Here is an 11,327-nt window from a genome sequence, read left to right as displayed (position 1 = left end):
CTTCAAGAATATCCATTTTATAAGCTTGCTTGAGCTCCAGGCACATCAACTCTATTTCATGGTCCTCATTAGAGTGGTATCATGGTCAATTTTTTTGGAAATACATCTACATACTCACTTAACCATTCTAGCTCCTTAGTATTTACCTCTTTGCCTAGTGGGTTTAGTTTGACAACATATATTACTTGTTTCTTTTTAAGCCCTTTTAGCAATTTGGCACGCACCCTTTACCAACTAGTCCTAATTTCCCAATCCCTCACACCTTAATTTTTTTAATATCTAGAAAGGAAATAGTTCCCTTATCATAATGGATATCGACTTTCGAGTGACCCAATCCACTCTAACTATTCCATCATACTACAATTTGGTAGCATGAGATCCTAATTTCCCAATCCATTGCACCTTATTTTTTATAATATATAGAAAGGAAACAAATCTCTTTTTGAGCCCTTTTAGTAATTCGGTAGCCTTTAACAACAACTGGTGAGGGAAATCTTGATTTCCCAATCCCCTCTTACACCTTATTTTTTATAATATCTGGAAAGGAAATAATTCCCTTATCACAATGGATGTCGACTTGGTTTTGAGTGAGCCAATCCACTCCAACTATTCCATCAAAAAATCCTAAGGGTAATATGTTGAATTTGCAATCGATAGAGTTCCCATCCAACATGAATTGATTCTTGTCTATCGTTTCACTAGCTATTTCCATTAGCATTAGTTTTCCTTGCTTTTGACCTAAAACTAATCTACACAAGCATCTAGGCGACATGAAAAGCCACGTATTTTTCTTGGCTTAATTGTTCGTAAGCTATGTCTATCAAGGGTAAGAGATTGGTCTTAACCATAACTAAGAGTTTGCAACTATTCACAACCCATTTATATGTCAAAACTTATACTTAACTAATGTATTTTGTTAGTTCAAGTTCCTTACTCTAGCTTACCTTGAAAGATCAAAATCTTAGACTCTTACCATAATGATCTTCTGTACTGTGTTCATATAGGGTAACTTCATTTCCCCTAACATTATAAGTGAGCTTACTATGTGGGGGATACAAGCTCAAATAATTGAGTTTTCTAATATACTCACTAAGAGTCAAGGGTTGGTTTCTCGAAATAAAATATCTCTTTGTCAGCTTTAAATTTTCCATAATCACTACAGTTACTATAATTTGTTTATATTTTCTTCCAATTGCCACCTCTCAAACCCACTAAGGAGATCCCTTCACCCAAGGCCACCCAATCGTCCTGCTTTTCTCACCCTTCCTCAAAGGTCGTGTTTGGGATCGTAAACTAAGCATGTTCACACTAGGGCTCCAATCCATTGAGCCTCAACTATAAGGCCACATTGCACGTCCTTCGTGGAGCATACTCATGATTCAAAATCGAGGTGGGTCAGTCCTCGACTAGTGCTAATCTCCCTGAAGGAACTATGAGTGCCACCCCTTAAGGAATTGTGATGTGCCTCAAATGTCGTCACACTAGCAATAGCCTTGCTTGCATAAGAGAGGCACATAGAGGGCAGAAGAAGAAATATTTCCCCTCCCTCCTCTTCAAGTTTATACCAATTTTAAGTTGCCCCATGCTAGGGTGTTTGTAAGATCCCTCCCCAAGGGCTACCCTAAATGTGTAAATAATCATCTTTTACAGTTATAATTTCTAAAGAGATAAAAAGTTCAATTGAAAATTTTCTCCTTAGTTTAAGAAACTTGTGGATGTGCTCAATTTCAAATTCGAACTTTGTTTAGCCCATATTTTTAAAGATATGGATATTTGTAGAAATATCCCCATCAACAAAGGAATGGCCTGCTAAAACATAAAGCGTTATGATAGGCTGATCAACCTAATCTTTTCCCTTTCATGATACAAGTGAATTTGCTGATTTTTTAGTGCCTCTAGTACCACCAAATGTAGTGTCATAATTCTTGCATTCTGCCTCAACCTTCCTAGCCAAGTTGAAAAATAATGTGAAGTCTTTGTGAAAGGGTTGATGGAAGGATGAATGTTTGACTTTGGACTTAAATTAAATGGGAGAAATAAAGGAATAATATTAGAAGTAGAGTTCATGCATGGTTGTGCTAGTTGAAGAGGAAAAGTTCTAGTTCACTCAAGATTTTGATGGCTAGTTATCTTGCATGAGATCTGGTTAAGAAGGGGTAAGTACTTACTCTAGCCACCATTTTTATTGATGAAAAGGCCTCTTCTTTCCTTCATTCTCATGAATTTTTCTCTTGGGATTTGGGGTACAATTTGCTCTTCTTTTGATACACAAGTCAATTCTTGGGATTAGAGGAAAGATCTAGTCTCTTTCCATCATCAAAAGGTGTGTAGTTTTGGGGATTTTAGTAGTTTTCTACTCCCTAGAAGTAGGCATGGATTTCTCATGTAGGGAGGGGATTTTTACACTCAAATTTACTAACTGTTGCACCAAGTTCAAGATCAAGGGAGGTAAGCCAAATCTAACTTTTTCTTTTATGTATTTTTCTCCAAATTGCTCTTTATGCACCTTTATTGGAAGTAGTGGAATTGAGTCATTTTCCCCTCTATGAGAATTCACCCATTCTTCCTTTCTCTTTGCAATAAATGGAAATTTTACAAATTAAAAAATCTTATGGCCCCATATTTTACTTCTTTAAATTATTGGTTCTTTTTTTCATGAAATAAATTTTAGATTGACCTTAGCCTATGGTTTCCTTAGATGTTTTTAATTATTTTGGCTAGATTCCCTTTTACCCTTATTATGAGTTAGGGTGGGAAAATTTTCCCTTATCATCAACCATGAAAAATATGGTAACTAAGGTTAGATCTAATTATCTTATATTGGGCCTTAGATTACGAAGCAAGATTATGGTTAAAAATTTGACCTTCGTTAAGGTTTTAAAAAGTTTTCCTTCTCTAAGTGAGATTCATGCATTATTTTTATGGTACAATTGTGACCCTATTTAGGTAAAAATTGACGTAAACATTAACTATGTATCTCCCCCTAGTTGACCATGAGAACTAGATGAGTAGAGAACCTTTAAGGCTAATGTAATTGTGACTCTCATCTTTAAGGCTAATGTAATTAGCTTTTATGTAGAAACCTTTAAGGCTTATGTAATTGTGACTCTCACCTTAAATATATTCATAATAAGGAAAGAGAATTAGGTTAATTACCTTTAATTTCCTTATCCAATAGGGAGGCTTTTAAGGCCACAAGACCCAATGTTGGTGTAAGTATGGGAAGTATTACCCTAAGAACTTAAATTGGTGTAAATAAGAGAAGTATTTCCCTTGTATTTCATAAGCTTTGAAAATGAGGATGAAACTGAGATAAAAGTTGAAGTGAAACTCCAATACTACATGTGCACTTAGTGAAACCCCAATAGTCTCCTACTTAGTGTCTGTAATGAAGTAGTAACTTCATTAGTTAGATTTAGGGATCACGGTCATGGGCTCAAGTATAAAAGGGGGCTCATGGGCTGTTATTGTATCTTTTGACATTTTATCATTTAGACAATCTTGGAGACTTTAGCTTTTGTACTTTGGGCTTGTCGAAGTCTATTTGTATCCTCTTGGTGGGAGGATAACTCACTTAGGCATTATGACTTTTGTATGAGATTATCTTTGTAATACCTTGAACCTCTACATTCTCTTGATCATTCCCACATACACTTCTCCAATCACTTTTACCCTACACATGCAAAGAAGCCAACACTTGGATTGAAGAAAGGGAAAAAGCATGCAATCATTGATGGTTTTGCATTTTTTATGCCTTAATGAGGGCATTGTATTGCTTGTTGGATGACTATTGCAAGCTTTGGAGCAATGGTTTTTAATGAAGAAAGGAAACAAGGAACAGAATGCAAGCATGAGTGCATGTTAAAGTTTGTAATGTACACGAGCATGCGTACATGTAAGCCCTCAAAAACTCTACTCTCTTTACATTTCTAGATTCTCAATCCATTTGTGTAATTTCATTCCAAAAAAACACTAGAATTTAGCATGTTGAGAGGGTACCCTTGGTATTGGTGGAGAGGCCAAGGGGGAGCATATCTTGAACTCTTCTTGCTCGTGAGTGCTTTTTGGAAAAGTGGTAAGGAGGGGGATTAGGTACATTGGTGTGAATACTTGGCCTTAACCCTTTCCATCGTATTCCAAACTTTGGTAAGGGGGTGAGAAGGCTTTGGCTAGGAGATTGGTAAGTAAATCCTCATCATCGATGCTCTACTCAAATCGAATCAACAATTAGATAATTGGGCATTGGGTTTATGCAAATAAGGGACAATGTATTGTGACTATAGAAGTATCAATGGATGGGGATTATGCAATGCAAAAGGCCAATGGTGGAAACAATGGACAATGGGATTTGATAGCAATAAGTTCACCTGATGTAGTAATGGTTGCCTATGCCATGGTATGCATTGTGATGCCTTTTTGGACAATTTGGCTGCTCTTTGCCTGAACATTAAACCTAATCCAGTCCCAACCTGTATGGACTGAACATAAACCACCATTGTAGCCCTATTCCTCATCAAGATATCTTTCTAAAGAGCCCTAGGTTTCCCAACTCCTACAATCCTACCTCATCTTATCTCATTTTTTTCCAAAACAGCCCTATTATGGCCGGCAAGATAAAAGGTAGGCCAAGGAAGTTTCCTATTAACAATGGAGGACATGGAAGGAGAGGAGTTGATTAAGCAAGGAACCATGGACACTATGGAAGAGGTTGAATATAATTTGAATGTGGGAAGCACTCATAAACACACTTCCCAATCCATGGGTCAAGCCACAAGAGGAGTTGAAGATGAAGTGAATGTGGAAAGTGTCCATAAGCATACTCCTCAAGGTTTACAAGCAATGTCTAATGACACTTTTCTATAGTTGATTGTGGAAAGACTTAATTTTAAACCTCTTATGGAGAGGTTGGACATACCATTAACCACACCTTGAACTCAAGATTTAATTAAGTTACTTTATGAGGATGGGAGTGATGGAGGATAAATTAGCTCAACCCATGAGTCGACACAATGGAGATTTCATTGAATCGATGGTGTTCATAATGGCAAACAAGTTATGCACAAAGCTTCTTATGATGGTCATAAGGAAGGAAAGCAAGCTATACAAGAGACTCCTATGAAGACTTCATCATTTGGATTCATGATGGATGCTAGGAGAGGCCACTTATAGACCATCTACATTTTTGTCCAGTTCATCTCACTCGACTGACAAGCAATAAAAATCCTCACGCAAGCCAATGGATTCATGCTTTAGCAAGGCCAAGAGGATACCCATTCATCCAAATGTAAATCAACCCATAGTGGTGGATGGGGAGATGTATTAGGATGAAGAAGAAGCTATGCATGATTGGGAACATATGTCTTTCTCACAAAGGCAAAGGGAGGTACATGATAGATGGGTGGAGTTACCTTCTTTCATAAAAAAGGAGTACAATGACTTTGCCCGATTCATGAACTCTTACATGAAAATGCAAAAGTATAAACCCTCTACCCTTCATGGGACTCCATCTTCTTCTAATACTTCAAAGGATGTGAACAAGGTTTCCCTCTCCAAGTTTAAGGGTGATAGTTTAGCTTTACATGAGTTGGAGGAGTAGACTACTAGGATAGAGATATATTTTTAGCTTTAACCCCCGAGTGATCAAGATAAGGTACAATTTGCTTCACTACATATGGGATATTTTTCTCACCAATGGTGGAGGCAAACGGTCAAATAAGGAAATATGGCGCACTCATGGGAAGATCTTAAAAAGAATGAATTTGGATTTCACCTCACCCTTAGTACTTGATAGATACCATGAGTAATGGTATGAACTCTCTCAAAAGGGCATGGTGGTGAGAGCACAAATTAAGAGTTTCATGAAGCTTTCCATGTATGTGGAGGGCCTAAATGAGGAAATGAAGATGAAGAAGTTCATAAATGTTTGGATTCCTTCATTAAGGCGAATGCATCGGCTCAAAGGCCAAACACTCTCAAGGAGGCTATGAGATTGGTGGAGCTTTATGAGCCTAAATATAGAAAATCTAAGCCTATTTGATTCATGAAGGATTCACACAAGCCACCTATTACTTCTTCCAACATGAATATAAACTCTCTTTCTACACCACCACCTTCTATTCCTAGATTTCCTACAATATATGGGAGTGGACATGGAGTTCATTTTGATGCAAAGAAGGGGAATACTTTTAAGAAAAAGCCTTGCAAACCTTCAACAAGACAAAGGATGGATAATCCAAAGAATGAAGATTTGAGAAGCAAGGGCTTATGTTTTAAGTGTAAAGAGAGGTGGTCACCTGAGCATGAATGCAAAACTAAGAAAGTTATGGCCACTATGATTCTCATGGATGAAGGAGAGGAAGCCAAGGATTTCCATGAGAATGAGGAGTTTGAGGATTGTCATGGAGAAACGCAACATGAGGAGTGACAAGAGGAACACTCATTTATAAAAATGATGTGATGAATTCCCATTTGATCCGAGTGGTAAGGATAATGGACACATTGTGATTGACATGACATCTCAAAATTCTAAAATTTTTGAATTTTCAACGTGTGTTTGCTCTATATCTCAAGTGCTAAGGGCGACTTGCAAAGGCATAAGTATCCTAAGATTGGTGGTATTCATTAATGGGAGAGTCAATCACATTCTAGTGGATTCAAGGAGCACTCATAGCTTCATTAATCACAAATCTCTTAACTCTCTCAAGCTCACTCTGATGAAGCTACCCATAACCTTCCAAGTACAAGTAGCGAATGGTGAAAAGGATCTAACAAGGTGTTCTTATCCGCTTCATACACTTGGAAAGGTGATCTAGTGGTAGTGGAGGTGCTATTGATGTGATAATGGGGTGTGATTGGTTGTCATCGCACTTGGTGACTTCCATATAAAACAAGGGCTCATGAGCTTTGAACATCATGGACATCAAGTAGTACTTGCTAGAAATCACTCAAAGGAGCTCTCTTTGATGACCCAAAAACAATTAAAAAGGGAGCTCAAGACTCTTGGCACAATCTATGTGTTGCATTTCTCCCAAGAAGGGATGGAAAGTGGTGGAGACAGCACATAGGTAAAGACATGGTAGCCCTTCTTAAGGAGTTTGAAGACATGGTAGCCCTTCTTAAGGAGTTTGAAGACATTTTTCAAGTGCCAAAGAGCTTGCCGCCCAAGAGGGAGATTGATCATGCCATTATACTTGAACCGAATGCAAAGGGTATCAAAAGCCTCCTTATCAATTGTCTAAGGTGGAAAGAAAGGAAGTGGCAAAGTAAGTGTAAGATCTACTTTCCATGGGTCTTATCCAACCCTCACAATCTCCATTTGTTTCTCCCATTCTATTGGTGAAGAAGAAGGATGGGCCCTTTCCCATGTATATTGACTATCATGACTTGAATAAGATCACTATCAAGAGTACCCTATTCCACGTATTGATGATCTCTTGGATGAGCTCAAGGGAGAAAAATTCTTCGCTAAGATTGATTTGAGAGATCGGGATACCAAGAATAAAGGAGGGTGATGAAGAGAAGATCACATTTAGAACCAAAAGGGGATTGTTTCATTTTATGGTCATGCTCTTTGGCCTAACAAATGCACCAATATTAGCTCCTTTTCTATTCAATTTTGTGCTTGTGTTCTTTGATAACATATTGATATATAGCAAGAACAAGGAAGATCATTTATTTCATGTGAAGCAAGTGTTTGAGGTGATGAGAAACCATAAAACTTTTACAAAAGAGAGCAAATGCACAAATATTAGCTCCTTTTCTATTCAATTTTGTGCTTGTGTTCTTTAATATAATATTGATATATAGCAAGAACAAGGAAGAGCATTTACTTCATGTGAAGCAAGTGTTTGAGGTGATGAGAAACCATAAGCTTTTTATAAAAGAGAGCAAGTGCACATTCATGGTCAATGAAGTGGAGTATCTTGACATTTGGTGGGAGAGAATGGCATAAGGGTGGATCGAAAGAAAGTGGCATATGTCAAAGATTGGCCAACACCAAGCAACTCTACTCAACTAAGAGGGTTTTTGGGATTATCTTCTTTCTATAGGAGATTTATGGACTACTATACATCGATAGCGGCACCTCTTACCAATCTTCTCAAGAGGGAAGCTTTATTTTGGGATTCCATTGGCAACAAAAGTTCGAATGAACTCAAAGCTTTACTTACATCAGCTCCCATTCTTGTGAGCCCCAATTTTTTAAGTACTTTCTATGTGAGAGTGTATGCAAGTGGAAGGAACTTGGGGCTATTTTATACCAAGAGCACGGAGTCATTGCATTTGAGAGTAGAAAGCTTACTAACAATGAGATGGGATTGCATGTTTATGAACAAGAGATGCTTTCTCTCCTTCATGCCATCGAAAAGTGGCATCATTATCTTTATGGTGCTCATTTTAGAGCTGGCTGGCCATTCTTCAAAGTTAAAATTTTAAAATATCATATACACCAGGCAAGGACCATGTGGTAGTGTATGGAGTGTCAAGGATGTGGGCTTGCACTTATGACATCAATCACGGAGGTTTATTTACAAGAAATTATAGCAAGGTGATCATGAAGATATCCCTCATTACAAGCTTCACAATAACCTCTTATGGTAAAAGGATAGAGTGTATCGTGTTTCCACTTCATTCTACATACCTAAGGTGCTTCATGAGATGCATTCTTCTTCACTTGTAGGTCATCTTGGTGTGCTAAATACCTATGACAAATTGAGGAAGAGTTTCTTTTAGAAAGGCATGTGGAGAGATGTCAAGAAGTTTGTGATGGAATATTCTTCATGTCAAAGGAACAAGGATAGTGATCAACTACTTGGTGGTCTACTTTATCCTTTATCCATTTCAAATGGGAAGTGGACCCACATCTCTATGTATTTCATTATGAGTGTTCACAAGACTATAGCATGGATTGGATCAAATATTTGTGGTGGTTGTTGATAGGCTTACCAAATCATCACTTCATTGCTTTTAAGAACACATATGGAGCGTCTCAAATTGTGGTGGTTGATAGGCTTACCAAATCATCTCACTTCATTGCTTTTAAGAACACATATGGAGCGTCTCAAATTGCTAAACAATTCATGGAGAATGTATTCAAGATACTTGGTTTGCCAATTAGACACTAAATTCATGGGGATTTTTTAGAGATCTTTGTATGAGAGCATGGGTACACAAATTACTCCATCTACAACCTATCATTCTCGAATGGATGGTCAAACAGAGTGTACTAACAAGTGGCTTAAGGTGTATTTGAGGCATTATTGTCATGACATACAATCTTCATGGGAAGAAAGGTAATATCTTGCTGAATTTTGCTATAATTCTAGCAAGCATTTGAGCATTGGAATGTCTCCCTTTGAGGATTTTTATGGGTATCAAGTGCATGTGCCATCCATAACCTTCCAAGAAGACAAGGTGGTTAACCCATTGGCTACAGAAGAGTTGGAAAGAATAAGGCAACTTCTTCAACTATGCAAGGGCAATATGAAGAAATTCCAAGAGGTTATGAAAGCTAATGCGGATGAGCATAGGCATGATGTGAAGTTTCAATCTACTTTTTATGTTTCCTTCTCATTGGTGTATAATTGTACATATGATCTTTCTCATCTACTTTGGGAAGAGATGGTTTGTAATGTAACTAATGAAGTAATAACTTCATTAGTTAGATATAGGGATCATGGTCATGGGCTCAAGTATAAAAGGGGGCTCATAGGCCATTATTCTATCTTTTGATTTTTTTTTTAAAATTTTGACAATCTTGGAGCCTTTGGTTTTCTTACTTTGGGCTTGTGGAAGGCTATTTCTATCCTCTTAGTGATTAACTCACTTAAGCATCATGGATTTTGTATGAGATTATCTTCTTAATACATGCAATAATCCATGGTGATTTCCCACATCTTAGCTTCCAAGTTTTGCATTAGTGATTCTTCACTACAGTGGCACATATTTTTTTTTTAAAACTATCTCTTGGTGGCCAAAATTGTATATTTAGCAAGTATAATCATGTTTTATCCTTTACTCTAGGTTAGCTAAAGTCTCCCATATATTGGGTGAAATCTAGGATGAAAATCCAACCCTGTGGATAATATTTTGCTTGATGCATTTTACTTGAAGCATGTTTTTAGTTGTTTTATGAACTATTATGTGATACGTGCTATTGTGGCATAGTGGCAAAGCTGTGAAGGTACCTCTCATGTTAGATATTTGTTGTGTGGTTATCATCCACTAGATGTTTTCACATGAGGGTGGTTGGCCGAGACCTTGACCCCTCTTAGTCGAACGTGGGTCTTCTCCCTATAGTTTGGGTGAGGTAAGTTCCTAGGATCCTAGAGATGGAGCTAGTTGTACGAGATAAATTCTTTCCAAGTAACTCGGATGTAGGCTCCCTTACACTAGTGTTGGTTGGGTTTCCTTAAGCACAGAAAGAGTTATGTTGAGAGTTGCGCTCAAAAGTGTAATTCTCGAGAACTTGGATATGTAATTACCAAGTGACCTAGATATGCCTAGATGTGTAATTCCTAGGTTATGATTGTTTATGATGGGGTCAATGAAGGTTTATGATGTAAATCTTGTGTATGAAATTGGGTTATGAATATATTATGATACTTGTTTAAAAGCATTATCTTTAGAGAAGTGTGTGCATGCCTTTTTTAGAGGTGTGTGAGAGTGATAGAAAAAGTAACAGGTGGGTGCATTCTTGGCATACTTGAATATTGAATCCATAGATTGAGAGTGGTTAGGCTGCCCATGGATAGGGTTAGGCTCAGTCCACATATTTAGGCAATTGTGTGTGTGTGTGTGTGTGTGAGAGAGAGAGAGAGAGAGAGAGAGAGAGAGAGAGAGAGAGAGAGAGAGCATAAATGAAAACAACAAAGGAGTAGAAAAGTTGACCGTAGAAATAAATTATGATAGAAATCCTTTAGTTAACTTGGAGAAATCACATACACTTCTCGACGAGAGATTTTTCTAGTTGAATGCTGGGATAGCTAGAGCTGCTAAATTGTGCTCCATGTTTATCACGGGGTGTCATCTTATTTATATTGTCGCTCCATATAAGAGTGCGAGTCTTTAGAAGCCAGAACACCTTTTGTAAATAAATAAGAATATAATCAAGAAATGTCTAATTTTTCAATGTGTATTGGATTTCTTTATGATTCCAGGAAGGCTTGATAACCAGGTGGCGATTACATGTGCATATATATATATATATATATATATATATATATATATATTCTTCTTACAGATGTCATAAAAAATGAATGTACGTGTAATGAGAACTCTCTCTCTCTCTCTCTCTCTCTCTCTATCTATATATATATATATATATATAT

Source organism: Cibotium barometz, chromosome 47 (assembly GCF_041138505.1).
Source record: "Cibotium barometz isolate CiBa-2024 chromosome 47, ASM4113850v1, whole genome shotgun sequence".
Taxonomy (NCBI): Eukaryota; Viridiplantae; Streptophyta; class Polypodiopsida; order Cyatheales; family Cibotiaceae; genus Cibotium; species Cibotium barometz.
Note: the sequence above shows the minus strand (reverse complement) of the source record.